A 16004-nucleotide genomic window follows, 5' to 3' on the forward strand; every position below is an offset into this window, starting at 1 on the left:
CCTTTAGTCTTAAAGGAGGCAGAGATGGGCCTCATATCTTTGTTGAAATTCTGCAATATGCAATTTGAAGTTGGATTGACCTTCAAGCTGACAAAGTAAAATAAACAGTTTTATAAATGAAAATGGCTAATCTGAAATAGATCACAGCTAAGAACTTCATTTTTTATTCATTCTCTTCATACAAGGTTGATATCATACAAGTGAAGATCTAATATTGTACTTCATTGTGGGGCTCACCGAAGATGCAGTTAGAGGAAATTAAGGACACAATGGACTGGCAGAAACCAGAGAATGTGTCTGTAGTCCCTTATTTCAGGGAGTTATTGTATTTAAATGTAGCTAGGCCTAATTAAAAAAATAGTTACTAAAATTTTACTGTTGGATTCTTTTTCTTTTGAACTGTTTTGGGTTCCTAGAAATCAACTTAAACCTGACAGTTTTAACTATTTTTTTTTTTTTTTAATGTGGTAGAGCATCACATAGTTCAGGAAATCTGCCTGAAGGTGCATAGGATTAGTTGCTTCAAACTCATGTCTTTTAAAGAGTACTTCATAGAAATTTCAATTTTTTCAGGAAAGAAAATCTATTAATTAAGAGCCCAAATATTTACCAGAGAAAATATAGTAAAAGAAAAGAAATTTGTAATAGTGTGGGAAATAAATCACAGGATCTAAACATCTCCTCATACTTGCCTGACAGCTAAACCTAGTGGCTTTGCACAAAAGAGAAGCTTTAATATTGGTCTAAGGGCTTGTTCCTGAGATTCGCTGAGCAGTCTAACCAGTCGCTTGTTCTGGTTCTGAAGCTCAAGTTCAGGGAAGGCAGTGGACCTGGCTGTCTTAGTGGGGACAGGCTGAGGGTGATAAATAAGCACTATGCTCGCAGCTGGCTAAACATTATGGAACCGCGTAGTCATATTCTGGATGGTATGACACCAAGACTGGTGGCCTAAAAGAGGTGTCCCCTGCACATTTCCAGAGCAGCCTCTCTCTTTGCTGCAAATACACATACGGATACACACATGTACCTAAAGCTGAGCTTGTGGGAGGGCATTTGAACCTTCTAAAGGTCGGAGATCCTCTCTCACTCCTATGTTACCATCTTGCTTCTTGATTTTTGGCTCCAGAAACTTATAGCTCCAAAGGTCTTGGGAAACATTGTTTATCTCTTTGTACTAATTTTCTTCTGTGTATCTTAGAAATGTAACTCTTCTTGATTTACCCAAGTGGTGCTCATGTCTAGTCTTTCTATTAAGCTGACCATATCAGCACTTTTAATATGATAGTTTTGTGACTTTACATATAAATCTTAATAAATAAGGTTTATTGAATTGAATTATACATGGTTTAAGGTAAAGTAGGTTCAAAGGATGCACCCATCTAAGCCTAGCAGTGTTAAAAGTCTATCTAACTAAATTAACCTCCAAAATGCATAACAGTTGGAAAAAAGGGGTGAATTCTAGAAATTAAATATAGAGATGGATCCACTTACTGACTTAAATTCATATCTAAAGTCCTACCTTCTTATATAGTCTTGGTATTCTTGGAACACTGGGTTCCTGTGATGTGTTGTTTTTTTCCTTTCACTTTTTGTGTTAATGTTCCAAAAGGGAGACAACCAAAATATCATCATTGATTTAAATCTCTCCGGAGACACCCAGTACCACTGATCGTCTCTTTCCTCTGATTCTCCTCTGCAGAAATTCAGTGTCCAGATGTTTCAGAATCCAGATGGCCTATGAATCCTCTATCACCCAGAAAGGAGGAAAATATGCATGAAAGTGGAACACTGAAAAGAAAAAAAAATAATTTAGTGTTGGCAATGTAATGGTGACATACAGGGCTCAAGGAGAGCTTCCTTTCTGAAAGCAGCAACTTAATAAAATGCATGTTGTAGGCTCCATCAGCAAGCCAAATTTTCATCCCTGCGTCTTCTTTCCATCACCATTAAGAGGCTTGCAGAGATCCACACTGTTTAAAGGGCAGACAGCATGGAAGAACTATCATGTACAATTTAAAGTAGCGGCTAAAATTGGAATGGTCACAAGAAAGCCTGTTTCTTTGCAATTAAATTGACAAGCTGTCTATGATTACCCTAGGGAACTTGGCAGCTGAGTGACAAAAAGACTGCAGAGTGTTGAAAGGTCTAACGCAACATACTAGGTGGACAAAGACCACATCTGCTTAATATACTGATTGGGAAAGTTCTGGAATGTACTTGGCTAAATTAGCCGAGGAGGGATACTAATGATACTTTTTCTTCTCTAAAATCCTCTGCTCAGACCCATTTTAGAAATTACCCAAAATATTTGGAAGCATGCATTATAAATAGTATAGTACAATACCTGATGTTATTTAGCATGAACCTATCTTTACAAATCACCAGAAGAACTGAGCAGAAGTTTAGAAAGAAATAATAATAAAAAACTCTTCCATCAAATGTTTATGAAATTTATATATATGTACTTCATATAAAAATTGGGTTCCCAAAGGAAGATTTATAGTGATATCAACACCCAAAGAGTTGAATGACCCTGGATGATTTAATGCAATATATTAGGTGAGAATTACATGGTATTTTCATTGTTGGGTGTCCCTTGAGTTGGGAAAGCTGAAAATTAGGTTACAAAGGGGAAAACAATAACCAGATTTTCTGTGGTAGCAATTTGTGAAGACTAACACACATCCACTTCAGCAATGTCTTCCCAATTTTAGTTAATGCATTCCTTAAAAGGGAAAATAAAAAGGTAAAGGTTTCTTCTGATACATTTCATAAGTATTAATAATACTCTACACTAAGGAAGTAAATGATGACCATATCTACTTGCCTATCTGTTCTTTCTGAAGACTGAGGACTATTTATTTCAGCAAACTTGGAAAATAGTTTGTATTTCCAAAGTAGGATTACCCTAAACAGGGTTTCTGAAGCAGAAGCATATTATATCCTACGTTGGCATTCACTTCAAAAACCAGAGAATTCCCAATTAGCTAGCTAATGTTGGCTGGTCTTTGAGACCGTGTGATACTTCAACAAAATTATTCAAAGCTCAGTCACTCAAATGTGCAATGACTTCAACGTTGAATGAAGATTCTTAACATCACTAATTATTAGGAAAATGCAAATCAAAACTACAATGAGTATACTTCATATCTGCTGGAATGACTATTATCAAAAAGACAGGAAATAGCAAGTATTGGAGAGGATGTGCAGAAAAGGGAACCTGTGAACACTGTTGGTGGGATTGTAATTGATGCAGCTGCTATGGAAAACAGGATGGAGATTCCTCAAAAAAATTAAGAGTAGAAATACCATATGACCCAGCTATTTGACTTCTAGGTATTTATCTGAAGAATATGAAAACACTGATTTGAAAAGATATATGCACCTCTATGTTCATTGCAGCATTATTTACAAAGCCAAGATATGGAAGCAACCCAAGTGTTCATCGATAGATGAATGGATAAAGACGTAAGATAGATATATATATATATATATATATATATATATATATATATATATATATACACACACATATATATATATATATCTTCCTGTATATTCCATTGTATGTATATATATATATTTCCACTGTGTGTGTGTGTTTATATATATATATACACAATGTATACATGATTGTATATCATACATCAATATACACTGTGTGTTTGTCTATATCTATCTATCTATCTATGTATATAGACACACACACAATGGAGTATTACCCAGCCATGAAATGGATGAAATCTTGCCATCTGTGACAACCTGGACGGACCGTGAGGGTATTATGTTGAACAAAATAAGCCAGATAGAGAGACAAATACCGGTTGACTTCACTCATAGGTGAAATCTAAAAAAAAAGAAAAGCCTAAGAAAACAAATGAATGAACAAAAGAAAACAAAAACAAACTCATAGATACAGAGAACAGACCAGTGTTTACCAGAGAGGAAGGGGATCAGAGGTGGGCAAAATGGATGAAGGGAGTTAACTGTATGGTGGTGGTAACTAGACTTGGGGTGGCGATCAGTTTGTAGTGTATACAGATGTGGAATTATAAAGCTGTACACCTGAAACTTACATAATTAGCAAAAAAGAACAAAAAAATGCTACTTATGAACTGGTAAAATCTGTAGAGCAAATGTCAATACAGGAGAATCCACTTATGAAATTGAATATGGTTTAAATGCCGTATTCAAAGTTAACTTATTATGACATAGATCTCCATTTGCTGACATATAGAAATTGTTACAAATAATATGTATTGCTCGACTGCATTTTTACAAAGCTTTGTGTATATTTAGAAAGATTCCTCAATAGGATATTTGGATTAATGAAACAATAATACCTTATATTAACGTAACACATTACATTTTGCAGTGACTGTACATCCAAAGTCACCTTTTTTTTTTCTTCCCCATAACAACCGTGTCACAGCATAGATATTGTTGCCCCCATTTTAAAGATGAGGGAAGGGAAGCCCAGAAAGGTTAAGTGAGTGATTTTCCTAGGGTCACAGAGAAATTGGCAGAGCTGTTTCTTTTCACGGGGCAGTCAAAGGAAGATTGAGACAGGTTCTGATGTGGGACATAGCATGAGACATTTGAAAAAAGTCTTTCATTTGCAAAACCTAAGTCAACACATTTTGTGTAAATTGAACATTCAAACTTCTCTTTTGGGATAACTGGATGAGATGATACATGTCTGCTGATGCCTTCAGCCAGACTCCTAAGAATCTGAATCTAATTATTGAGGGAAAAAATACTTGTACTCTTTCCTCCCATCGTGTTGAAGGTTATACACTTATGTACTCACCACTTGCTTTTTCTAAGAAAATGTGCATGAGGCAAGAGGGCTGCCATAACATTACTTTGTCCAAATGTCCCCACTGCTACCAGCAATTACAATGTCTTATAAAAAAGTAGGTTGGAATAAATGCCTTTTGATGTTAATTATGATTTCTGACAACAACCAAATCTTGCTCCAAAACAATAGTTTTTGATTCATCCAACTCTTGATTATCCCCGGAAATAGGGACAAGGAATAGCATGGATAATTGAAATCCACAGACAAACATGAACCTCATTTTACAGTTGGCTTCAGTCTTCTCCCTCAGCAAACCTTTAACTATGGCTAATAACAAAATTAGGTTGACTGGTTTGAGGTTTATCGTTTATTCCCCCTGTTCTTGTTGACATACTGCTGAGTGGAAAAAGGGTTTCCAGAAAATAGGTAATAGGATTAATAAAATCAAGAGTTGATTGGAGTAAAACATCTCTGTTTTATTTTGACAACTATGATACATGCATGCGGGTGTTTAACAAATGCTTTTTAATGAGAGGGATATATGATGATGAAAAGATATCATCCTATCTCTTCCTCTTCTATCACTGACCCAGATCACAATTCCTGGGGTTGCTCAGAAACCCTCATACCTGTCTTGTGTATTAAAGCATTACTTAATGTTATCCATGCATTTATTATAAACCAGCAAATAAACTTCCAGCAGTAAGGACACAAAGCTTTTAAAAATATAGCATCGTGTAAGATTAAGATTCAGAATGGAGTATATATCTTTATAGTTAATAGTAATATTGGGTATCTTTAAAAATGGTCAGGTCTCTTGACACATTTACAAAAATACTTCCTCTTTACCCAAGAAAAATGTACTGAGGAAAGGAGATATGAAAATTATTTGATATGTTTATTTTATGACAGTGCTACATTGTATATAAATACAGGGACCTTGCATGCATTAGGGTGTGGGGGAGACACCTTCTAGAATTAGAAAACTAACTGAATCAGCAGGGGTTCTCTGCAATATCTGTTTCTTCTTTTTTCCTTACCAAGATAACTTGGATTGTTAAAATTGGATAATTTTAATTGGTTGAGGTTGAAGTTTAATATCCAGTGTAATTGGATAATAACTTGGATCAGTTAAAATTTCTCACCTCCCCAGATTCTTTTATAGCTAAGGTCATGTGACTAGTTTTATCCAATGATATGTGAGCAAACTATGGAGTGGGGGCAGGGAGGAAGCTCTTGGCAAGCTATTGTTTTCCTATTAAAAGGGACAAACTCAGCTGGTACATACCTTTTGCCCTTCCTTCTTCTTGCTTAGCATGCAGACACAATGGCTGGAGGTAAAGGACCATCTTGTGACCATCAGGAGAAAAAATAATGTACTAAGGATGATAGGAAAGACAGAGGATGAAATTCAGGGCCCTTGAACTAGCCCTGGCCCACCTCCCCCCAAATGAAAAATTCCTATTTGGTTAAGCCAGTTGAGTAGTAGTACAAACAGGTGAACAATAGAGTGTAAAACAACACGTTGGTTAAAGTATAGTCTCTGAGAATATAGACTCCTACTACTCAACTTTGGCAAGCACTTTTAGGTTTTCTTCACATTTCCCGAAGTTATGATATACTCCAGCCACAGTTTCTTCCAGCTAGTAGTCAGACTTTTGTTGGTCAATCCTCTCAGGCTACAATAATGCTTATAATGCTATTCATAAAGTTCAAGAACTTGCACCAATTCCTAATTGCCTGATAATTTTTATATTTGGTTTCTTAGACTACTGTCTTTATGGCATCTCAAGTCACCATAAAAGTTGAAGTTTAATATCCAGAATGAAATATGTACACATACACATATTTAAAATAGATCTTAGAAATCAATGTCATACAGGTCAACACTGGACAAGGTATGTTTGGCATGTTTTTTTAAAAACATAAGCTTTTTGAAAAGGTGCATTCTATGGGATAATTTAGAGTTAGAGCTATGATTGTCAATAGCCTACTAGAACTATAAATAAGTGAACCTTTTTAATACTTGTTGGAGATGGGGAATTACAAAATGATGTCTATGGTTGGAAAAAGACCATCACAAAGTTAACAAGGGAATCATGAATTAAGCCAGCATATGATTTCCCCCATTTTTTTTCATCTTATGAAAACATCCCAGAGTTTTGGAGCTGGACTCAGTGCTTTTGCACTTACTGCATTATGTAAACCTTATGTGTCCGGGTAGGTATTCCCCAGGTGTTTGTAAGCTCCTGAAGGACCAGGACCATATTTATTCACCTCAGTGTCCTTGGTGTCTGTCACACGCTGGGTGCTCAGCACATGGTGATTAAATCCAATATGGTGACATAGGAAAAGAGCAGGAGTTAAAGTACTTAGAATTGCAGGCTTTTCCTTTAATTCCCTTTCCTTTTGGCTTTCCAGCTAGAGAGAAGGGTAGAGTAAATAGAAATAAGGCAGATGCAGGGGTTTTGACACTTGTTTTGAGGGGGTTGTAAATAAATCCTTGGAAATCCTTCACAAACCAGGAATGATAAATAACGTGTGCTTTTTAGCTCAGGAGGAGCCTAGACAGCACAACTATCATCAGAAAGAATTAATAACCAGTGGGGAAAAATTCCTAATTGTTTAAATTGTCTGTATATCCATAAATTATGCTTTCCATGGCTTACGGGTATCCTACTTAAACACTGCCTTCTTTAGTTTATATGCTAATTTTTAAATAATTTCTGACGATTTTAATAAAACTTTCTGTTTCTGTTAAGAAAAGTTTAATTGAATGGGAAAACATTTAATAGTTGTAGATAATCATGACTAGGGAAAACTTACTATTTGGACCCTGGGCTCACAACAAAAGACATCATTACCCATTAGAGATAAATTATTTGGAGGAAATAATAGCTCTAGATTGTGTGCAAATTTCAGGATATAAACAGGCAGTAAACATCACACGGTACGAATTTTTTCATTTGCCAGATTACCAACAATTTCTGCCTATTGCTGCATAGAAGGAGAGTTGGCATCTCCTTTAATAACCTTCAAAGTTTCTATAAATCAGACCCTGGTTTCTAATGTATGTGGTCACCATCGGTTAACTAGAGTATCCAGGCAACCAGGGCATTACATTTTCTACCCACATGGAACTCAGCTAGATTCCTGGCCTCATAAGGACAGCTCTTGAAGGTGATGAAGAGCCGTAAAGTATCCCAGAACCCAGGGTTTCAGAAACACTGCTCCCAAGTTCATCTGCTTAAAGTGTTAGGCTCTTGCCCAAACTTGTCAGTCATTTAAAAAAAAAAAGAAAAAGAAAGAAAGAAAGGAAGAAAGGAAGAAAGAAACAAAGAAAGAAAGAAAGAAAGAAAGAAAGAAAGAAAGAAAGAAAAAAGAAAGAAGAAAGAAAGAAAGAAAGAAAAAAAAGAAGAAAGAAGAAAGAAAGAAAAAGGAAAGAAAAAGAAAAGTCTGAGGGAAAAAAGCTGAGGAGTTGAAGTTGGCTCCAAACCCTACCTAATTTTTCATTGCTTCATGTTAACCAGGAATAATTAGACTAAAGCATAACTGTTTCATTAACTTTCAAGACTGACAAATTGAAGTGAATTTTATTGTCACCTTTAGGTAGCTTAGGCATTTCCAAAATGTGGATGTTTTCAAGTGACAATGAGGCTCATTCATTCCTAACACTGGAGTTAATAAGCTGAGGAACGTCATAGAACACATCCTTATTCTATACGTTAGGGTGATTTGGAACAGGAAACCACAGAGACCTCTGAGGGCATCTCTTCAGGGCCCTTCCAGAGTGCGCAATTCCCGATGCCAGCCCGGAGAGTGGTGTGCTCCACGGGCATGCACGGATGCGGATCAGGAAGCCTACCTTCTCTCTGCCTGGCAGCGGGCTCCTGGGTGACGCTGGGCAGCATGCTTTTCATCCGAGGGCTGATGGTTTTAGGTCACTCTGCCTCTGAGCAGATGAAGCACGCTTGCTGTGGGTCAGGCTCTGGCATCTCATCGTGCTCCTGGGATGAAACTCTCACAACTGCCTACAATTCACCTTGACTGTGGCCCTTCCTTGCGTCTCTCAGATTCTCCACTAGTTCATTCTCATGAGGCAGTTTGTCACCCTTTCTTCCTGAGAAGCACGGCGCAGAAAGAATCTTTTGGACACCAAGGCGCTTATACTCTCCTTCTGCCTGTCTACAAACATTCCCGTGGACTCTTCCTTTCTTCTCTTGACCTAACTTCGACCCCACGTTTGAGACATCTTAAAAACAGCTTACTTTCTCTCCACAGTCCTTATTTTGCCAGATTATTTTTTACACGGTCTCTGCCCTTCCCACGGTTCCTCTATTACCATCTGGCCCCTGATTCTTTGAAACTCATTTTATCACCTGGATTTATCATTCCTAACCTTTCCCGCATTCCATTAATTCTGTTCCTGCATTCCCTTGGTCTCCCCGTGCTTCCTGAAATAACTTGCTCTCGAGTCCCTTTCCGGTTTCCTTCCCTTGGCCTCCACGCGAGGCTGGAGGTGGGGAGGGACCACTGGTCTGGGAGCAGGGAGCCCCGGGGGCTGGCGGTACCGCCTGTGTGAGAACCGGCAGCCGCTTCACTTCTCTCAGCCTTCCTTTCTCCCCCACGTGAAGTGAGGAAGTTTCCTCTGGCTCAAAAGTCCATGATTCTAGGATTTCTTTGTACTTTCAGAGAGGAGTCAGGAAAAAATTACAGTGTAGTTGTTGCACTGGAAAAATGAACTGCAATGTATGAGCCCTTTCCTTAGCAAAAACAAGGGAGTCACAGTCTTATTTGCTGACGTGACTCAACTGAGAAAAATGGAGTTTGGGACTAGGGATGGCATGTTGGCTTTTTTTTTTGAAGGAAAAGCAAGCTCGTGCTTTATTAAATTGGATTAAAACTGGTCAAGTTAAATAGAGTCAATTGCACCCTGCGAGTGAAGTAAACAAGAGCTCTCCTCGGTTTTTCCCAACTCGGTACTGGATTTTAAAGATGTATTTCTCAGATGTCTAGGATTGAAGTTTCCATTCTGTAATAATGGAAAATAACCGAGGCCTTTATTTTAAACAAAAACCACTGTGGAGGTGGATCCAGGATGCGAACAGAAATAATACATTATTTTACATAGCTGACATGGTACATTTGAGGGATAAAACACTGCACACACTCTAAACAAATGAAAAGCCCCAGTCAGTCCTGTTAGGCCCAAGCTATGATCGATTGCAAACCGAGGGTTGTAAAGTAAGTAATAGTCTGGAACCATGGTTTATCAACAGTTTTATTTTCCTGAGACAACTTTATCCTAGAGAGGTGGAAAAGTGCGGCGCCTCGGGTTCGAAGAGGATTGTGTGATTTTTGGAGTATTTTCATCTTCTAAGGTTTGCACTCGGCAAAGTTGTTTTCACAAACTCCCGCACAAAATGTATTTGGGCATAACTGCTCTCAGGGGGTTTATTAGCCCCTTGGGTTGGCCCTGAGAAGAATACACTCGCAAACGTAGTGGCAAACTGGAAAATGTTATTTTGATTAAACCCTTCCCCCTCCCCCCCAAAACTGTGCAACGCCCAGCCTCCCTTTGTGGGCTGCTTTTTTCTTTCTTCCTTCCTTCCCCCCCCCCCCCCCCCCGCCTTTCTTTAAGGAAAGGGAATTGGCAGGGTGGGAAGCATTTTTTTATTGTGCCTCCTGATCGTTTCTGAATAGTCATTTAAAAGTGCATAATAAACTCATCCCTTTCAAGGCCCTTTCTTTTTGTGCCTGGTGATGGGGAGAGAGGAGGAGGAGTGCCTACACGTTTACAGCGCCATTCCCGGGTTCTCCGAGAGCGGCTGCCCTCATGGGCGGCCCCGGCCCCTCTCACCTGCGTTCCCAAACAGAAATTCCCACCTGCCCAGCCTCCCTAAGGCGGCGCCGGGGCACGCGGGCCGAGCGGCACGGGAGTCACCCACGCGGCTAGCTCGTGGCTTCTCATTTATTCCGCGTCTAGGTGGTGGGCCGGCGGGAAGCCCCGCGGGCTGGAGATCGGGGGGCTGGTGGAGGGGGGCCGCGCCCGGGGGCTGGGCGGCCGCGACAAAAGGCAGCGGCGAGGGGGTTCAGGGAGCTCACGCGGCTGCGGGGCGCGGGCGGGCCGGGCGGAGGCGCGCTCCGGAGGAGCGGCGCCCGCGGCAGCCCCAGCGGCAGCTGCGGCGAGAGGAGCGCGGGCGGCGCGGGGAGCGGGCGGGACGCGCCCAGAGACACGCAGAGAAAGGGCAGCGCCGCCGCCTGCTGCCGTCCTCGGCGCGGTTAATCACGCGCTCCCCTCTCGCTGCTGATTTGCAAGAGCAGATTAATCAGAGAGCGCGGCTTGATGAAATTTGCTGTTATTGTGCCCATTTTTAGCAACATCTTTTATTATCTTCATTATTCATTTACAGGGGACCGGCATCAATTATGCAAATGAGTTCACAGACTTTGCAGATTACTTCATTTGCCGCTATTGTTTGTGGAAATTTAATTATTAAATATTATTAAGCTTGCGTTTTCTTCAATTTTCCAAGGCTTAGTTTCATTTGATTTTTCCTCCAGCTGCTCTTCTTTCCTTTCAGTGCCAAAACAGCTCCTCATCAAAGCGGCTCTGGCATGTGAAGACCAAATAAAATCTCCTCAATTTAATAATTTTGATGTTAGTCCCTTGTTCTCAGCTGCTTGCTCAAAGCAATGCAGAGAGGAACGCAGAGCACATTCAATTTAATGAGCAGAAATTGAATTCAAGTTTGTTCGGAATTGACTTCAATTAAGCAGAGTCTTAATGATAAATTAATCTCTTTTCTTTATTCCCTAGAATTTGTTTTTCAAAGTAGGAAATTGGACTACATTGAAAGACCAAATAAAGAATACCAATTTTAACTAGATCATGGAACTGATAGCAAAATTTAATTCTTTATAGTAACGTACTTGGACAAATAGCATTCTTTCTATGGCATGTATTATAATTTATATTCATTGTTACCACTTACACTTCCATGGCATGGATAAAATGGCAGTTGAATTAAATATGGGCCTGTAATAGACTTCAGAGTTTTAATCTTTATTAAGAAACTCTAATTGAATGCATAATTAGCTTTTCAGACTTTAGGAAATTCGGTTTAGTATCTATGTGAACTGAAAACATTGATCAGGAATTTTAAAGCAATCTTTATGAGTTTATTTTTGAGGAGAAATTATCAGGCTGTATATAAAATGTCATTTTCAACTGAATAGCAAGAATCCGAGAGGCAAGGAATTAGGTTCATCCTGTGTTGTTACAGACGTGGAGCCAGGGCTTCCTTGGAACCAGGGCCAACACTGGTAATTTTAAGTTCCTTTTATTAAAACCTCTAATGTTCCCTCAGGCCACCATATCCATTATTCCCGTCCAGACCCTGCTGAAAATCAAACTCACAGCTACTTGGGGATTTTAATGAGGGCGTCCATATTGATTGCATGGTTATACTGTTTGGGTTTGCTGCCACTGTCAAAAATGTACCTGACATTTTTTTTCATCTGAATCATGGATCATCTTTTCTGGAACATGCAGAGCATAATTCTCCATGCTCCAGTCTGCAAAGCACTCTATCTACATATGCCAAATGTTATTATTGCAGTTCCTTCAGGAGTGACCTTAGAAGAGAGGATGTTTGTTCCAAAGAACTTCAAGCTGTTCACTGTGGTATATTCATAGTCACAAATTTAAAATACATCAGTGTGAGAAAATACATTTAGTCTGTGTACTGTTTCACAGAGTGTGTGGGTCCCCTCCCCTCTGCTTCCTGCTCCTTCCATGTGCGCGTTTTATTACTCTTGGCCACTCAGACATGGTGCGTGCAAATTTGACTTTGCCGTGAATTTTAAATTGAATTGCATGTGATGGAGATTATCTTCTTTGTGTGACAGTACAGTATCGTCATTCCTAGTACTTTCCAGGGTCCACCTGCTCTATGTTGGAATTAAAGATTTATAAAATAATAGAATTTTAAAACTGACAGGGTGCTTAAAAATCACCTGGTCCAACTCCCATGTTTTATAGATGAAGAAACTGAGGCCCATAAATGTTATGTAATTTCCCCAAAGCCACGGAGTCAGCCAGAGCCCAAGCCAGGACTAAAACTTGCAGGTTTAACTAACTTCTGGGCCAAAGAGATTCTTTTTTCACTATTCAAGTCTGCTTCCAAGTTGTGTAGTGACATCTTTGAGTAAGTGGAAACTAGTTTAAAAAAGACAGGAATTAATTTATTGTCTTGTTCAAACTGGGGAATATATTGATTAAAGTGCATAAAAGCACACACAAACCCGGTAAGCCTATTTATCTGGAACTTAGACAATTGGGAAGCCGAAATAACGGGATTGCTTTGTGCTCTACTTTAGTGGGAAGGGAACAAATGAAAAGTTAATAAGGTAGTATCAGGGATTTTTTTTTTTTTTTTTAAAACAAAAATCCAGAAAGCTTTATAGTGCGCTGGGCTCTGTGCGTATTAAGTCCTATATTCTACAATGGGGGTTGACAACATTTTCCATTAGTATTTCCAGCATTTATTTATTCCATCCCCCATGAAGCAGTGGTATCTCAAACCTCCTTCATTTCAATGCAATGTTTCATTTGTTCAACCTTAATGAGCTGTGAGTACTGGGCAATTTGCTAGATGTTGAAAATATGAAGAATGATAAGGCTGTAGGAAGTTACAGTTTAGCTAGTGGGGAAAACAGAAAGGAACCAATAATTATTGTATGAAATAGTAAGCGTTTTAATGTGCACAGAGTGCTGGGGGCACATGGAGGAGGGGCATCTAAAGCAGAATGGGAGGCTTGGGAAAGCCTCTCCCTGCCATGTTTGCTTGAGCCCGACTTCCAAGGGCAAGTCACCAAGGAGAAGAAGGTGTGGGTGATATGAGTTGGGGGCTGGGAGCAAAGGAGGTTTTACCAGGTGGAAGGAAGAGCATGCGGCGCGACAAGGCATGGACTGGAATGAAAGCTGGCTCTAGGTTTGTGCCAGCACATGCCTGGAGATTGAACTACAAAGCAGGGTTAAGACCAGTAAGTGCTTTTTATATTAAGGATCAATCATTTCTTCGTTTAGTCTGGAGGGCGACTGTTTACGCAGCTTCCACAGGAGTACGAATATTCCTGGGACCGTGGTAATCTCATCTGCATCTCTTATTAACTAATATCTTAGTTATTACTTCAGCAGTGATTATTAGCTGTACCAAAAAGCAGGTTAGAGGAATTTGGAGGATGGAAAGGGGGCAGGAAATGGGAGGAGGAAAGAAGAAAAGAATGGACACATTGATGAGGGTGGGCAGGAGGCACTTGAAAGAAACTTTCTATTCACGGCTTTGCCTAGGATCCAGGTAGGTCTCTTTCATCAGCCCTGGCCCTTGGGCCCTTAAAATTATCTGTGCACCTTCTGTCCGTGGACAATGGCTAGAATTTTGCAACTTCTCTCTTGGTAAAGCTGTATAATGAGCATTTGCAGTGAGGATTTGTAATGTCTGTAATGATGATTTTCTAAAAACTTGACACCCAATAAAATTAAAACAGATAAAATCTTACTAAGTCTTGTGAGCGTATTGCATCAAGTTTTTGAGGATCAGTCTCCAACTTACGGTGACTAGGGGTAGTTCAGTTAATTAAAACATTGAGTTAACCAGAGTAGCACATTCCCCCCCCATTCTAATAAATTACCTTCTAAGTACATTTTATTTTCAGATCTATAAAATTGGGTTTCAATCTTCTATGTGAGAAAACTAACATAAATATAAACATACTATACACAAAAGCAGTTCAGATAAAATCAATGACATTTTCTTCCAAATTAAAAGAAAAAAACCTCAGGCAGAATTATATAGAATTATATAATTTCAATAATTTCATCACCATGTGTCGAAAAAAAATTTTTTTTAAGATTTTATTTATTTATTTGTCAGGGAGTGAGAGTGCGCATGAGAGAGTAAGCAGGGGGAGCAGAAGGCAGAGAGAGAAGCAGGTTCCTCACTGAGCAAGGAGCCCGTTGTGGGACTTGATCCCAGGACCCCGGGATCATGACCTGAACCGAAGGCAGATGCTTAACCGACTGAGCCACGCAGGCATCCCTGAAAAAAGTTTTTGAAAAATATTTTAAAGTAGTAGGAATCCAAACAAAAGCTATAAGAGAAGTGATGTCACCATAGTGACATAGTGAAGGTTATATTTTTTATCTACAGTTGATTCAATTTGAAGAGAGCTTTATTTGAAGATCTGCTCAAACTTCAGTTAAGTGTGAAAAGGGTGGGGACTTTGCTCTACATCTCTCAGCTGAACTGAAATAAATAAAATAAATATAGATATTAAAAAAATAAAAAAATACTGGCTAAAATCATTCACAATAGCCAAGATATGGAAATGAACTAAGTGTCCATCAATGGATAGATGGATAAAGAAGACATATATGTATATATACATACATACAGAGAGAGAGAGAGAGAGTCTGAGTGCAAGTACAGTGGACAATTTTTCAGCCTTAAGAAGGAACTCCTGCCATTTGCAAACACATGGATGGACCTGGAGGGCATCATGCTAAGTGAAATAAGCCGGACAGAGAAAGACAAATACTATATGGTATCACTTATATGAGGAATCTAAAAAAAGAAAAGTCAAACTCATAAAAATAGAGTGGCAGAGTGGTTACCTGGGGGTGGTGGGAAATAGGGAGAGGTTGGTATAGGGTACAAATTTTCAGATCTAAAATAAAGTCTGAGGTGCTAACGTAAAACATGGTGACGATAGTTGATAACACTATATTGTATAATTGAAATTTGCTAAGAGAGTAGAACTTAAATGTGCTCAATAACCAACTAACTAAAATAAATAAGGTGATTGGATGTGTTACGTAACTAAAGGATGGGAAATCCATTCACAATGTATACATATATTAAATCACCATGATGTACACTTTAAATATCTTACAATATTATATGTCAATTATACAAATTGTACAATTATATAAAGCTGAAGAAAAATACTGGCTGAGAAAAATTCTATGTCTTTCTAAGGAATGTCTGAGTGCAAGATTATAGGCTTTTTAGATGGCCAGTTAATTCGATAAAATATTAGAACACCAGCTGATAGATGTTATTTCTTCTCTATCTTTCTCCTGAGGAATTTAGCTGTTGTCTCTTCAGGTTTGACCAATACACGTTTTCTGCCTCATCTA

Source organism: Mirounga leonina, unplaced genomic scaffold (genome assembly GCF_011800145.1).
Source record: "Mirounga leonina isolate KUSES-001 unplaced genomic scaffold, KU_Mleo_1.0 Mir_173, whole genome shotgun sequence".
Lineage (NCBI taxonomy): Eukaryota > Metazoa > Chordata > Mammalia > Carnivora > Phocidae > Mirounga > Mirounga leonina.